The sequence below is a fragment of the Pipra filicauda genome, unplaced genomic scaffold (assembly GCF_003945595.2).
Source record: "Pipra filicauda isolate LSUMZ 115617 unplaced genomic scaffold, ASM394559v2 scaffold12_size5214236_pilon, whole genome shotgun sequence".
NCBI lineage: Eukaryota > Metazoa > Chordata > Aves > Passeriformes > Pipridae > Pipra > Pipra filicauda.
In genome coordinates this window covers 4,839,180-4,841,823 of record NW_024103763.1, presented here as the reverse complement: position 1 = coordinate 4,841,823, position 2,644 = coordinate 4,839,180, and positions in this window count along the sequence as shown.

The following is a 2,644-nucleotide window of genomic DNA, read 5'->3' as shown; positions in this document are numbered from 1 at the left end:
AAAAGAAGATTCAGAAACAGATGACTCTGCATACTGGTTCCATATCACCTACCTTCTGTACGAGAGCTACATCTGAAATCTGCCTGACATTAGCCATGCCTATTATGCTATATATTAGTGTTCTTCTCATTTAATCAGGGAGTTGACCAAGAAGCATATGGAGAAAGCTTTCGTGACACTCTGTGGGTGGCGCAATTTGGAAGGATACTGTGGAAGAATATACTTCATTTCGTTAGCATTTTTTCAAAAGAATTCTCAGGCACTGAGATGTATACATACCAATTATGTGCACTCCTTCAGTGCTTCCAAGCTGTCATTATTTGGCCTTAACTGGTAATGTAAACAGGGAAATACATGCTTGTTAGGTTTTCTGATTATCATAACTCATCTGAATGTGTTTTTTCTTCATAATCACTTGAAGTTGACACCTGAAGTCAAACTTAGAACTGCTGCAAGTGACAGCGACATAAATAGATATAGTCTCACTTTCAATTACTTAGAAATTACCACTGGTGAAATATTATATCTGTTTTCTCACCAGTATTATTGACTTTAGTTTTGGCCCTCAGGGTGTACATTTGATTTGGAATTCATTCTGAGCTACATATTAAGGATATTTGCAATTTAGCAACATATGTGGCATCTACTAGAGTGTTATTGCTTTCTGCTACAGGTAAAAGAGAAAAATAGTCATTGCAATAGTAAACGGTAAATTTGCTGATCGCTATAAAACCTGAAGAGCAAAAATTTGAAGATAACTGAAAACGCTATTAGTATAATTGCTTAGCCAAATATTCTACTACTGAGGATCTGAAATTCGGCTCCTTATGTTAGCATTTAAATAAGAACACCTAACTTTCAAATGTGCATAGCGCTACAAAAATTAGTGCTAACTTCAGCAAATCTAGAGATACCAGATACATCTGAAGCTACATAATTATGACAGAGGCATTTAGACACAGAGAGTTGTAAAACGCTGATCTAATATGTATAAAATAAAGAAGGTTTAAAATAAAGTAAGCTCTGAAAAAAATAATCCTTTTCTCTCTCCTTATATTTGAGCTAGTTCAGCATGCAGTGTCTCTAAGAGTCCAAGTGGTGCCTGCTTGCCCTTTCCCTGGTGGAGCTGGCCCAGCCCTAGCAGGGACCCCTCTGCAGCTCTGGTTCAAGCTCACCTGAACCTAAGGAGTAAGGAATCCAGGGGGAAGACATAGGGGGAAAGGTGAGAAAGCAATGAAGGTCTCCGGCCAGCTAGAGCTAACTGTGCTTGCTGGCACTGCCTGGTCCCAGCACTGGAAGATGGCTCGGAGAGCACATCCTTGCCTACCTGGGGAGCTGTGTGTGTGTTTGAGGTAAAACAGCATTTGGGGTCATGCAAATGACTGTGGGAATCTATGCAGGCCTGGGGGCCATGGGAGGCTATGCAGGAGGGAGAGATAGGGCGTGGTATATGATGCTGCCTGAGGACCAGGCTGGGTCAGGGAGTGCTGACCCAGAGAAAGGGTGAGGAAGGAGTGCAGACACAGAGAAAGCAGGAGACAGAGGGAGTCCCTAGCACAGAGGGTGTGAGCTGTGGGTGGGGCTAATGCACGTAGCTGACCTTTTCCATATAAATGTTGTCTTTTTTATTTATGTTCTTCCAACATCCCACTGTATTTTTTTAGTGGCTTTATATGTTGACAATTGTGAATGGTGTTTTTTGATTCATAACACAACTTTTAAAATTAATTGGATTGAAATGAAGGCTTTGTCATAATGGAAAAGTTAATCTTAACAACCAATCTGAAGATGGCTGGCATGACTAATTGCATTATTTGATTGTTTCAGGCTTTGCCATTCCCTTTTTGTGTTACTACACAGTAAGTAGGAAGGAAGACCACATAGACTTGAATTAGTTATCCCAAAAGTTCAGCTAAAGGACTAAGGTTTGGGGTTACTAAGGCAATAGAATATGTGGTATAGGTAGTCAATGTAAAAGAAAAAGTATTTTCATCCCTTTGCATTCCTGTCTAGTTTGCAGTTAATCAGTATCATCTGCCTACCATTTTGAACTGCTTCATTTAAGGGTCTTGTCTCAAACAGGAAATGAATGCGGAGCATTATGATAGTGTTTTGTGGTCCTGTATAGTCCAGCTGTATGTTTTTAGATATATATTTGACTGCTTTCTGCAGATTCTGATCATGTTGGAGGCCCGTGATTTTAGGAGTCCCTGCATTTGCTGGACATTTTTCGTGCAGGTTCATGTTTGCTACTGGCTCTTTGTCACAATCCAAGACTGAGTATCACATCCTTGTGACTTTCAGTGACCCTGGTGTGTCCAGAAAAAACATACAGGCAAGGTGGCAGCTATGGCATGGGACCTTAGACTTAGACTTAGTATCATAAAAAACCTGAGCGAAAGGGTCCTCTGGAGGTCATCTAGCCAAATTTCTCCCTTGCAGTGGGATTATCCTCACTGCTCCATCAGCCATACATTTTTCTACCTGATCTCTAAACACTTCTAAATGTGGAGATCCCACAGCCTCTCCTAGAGTATAGAAGAGGCAATCTGTTCTAGCGCTGCACTGTCCTCCTTGTGAACAGGTTTTATTTTTCATGTGCAATCACAACCTCCCAAACCTGAATCTACTGCCCCTTGTATGT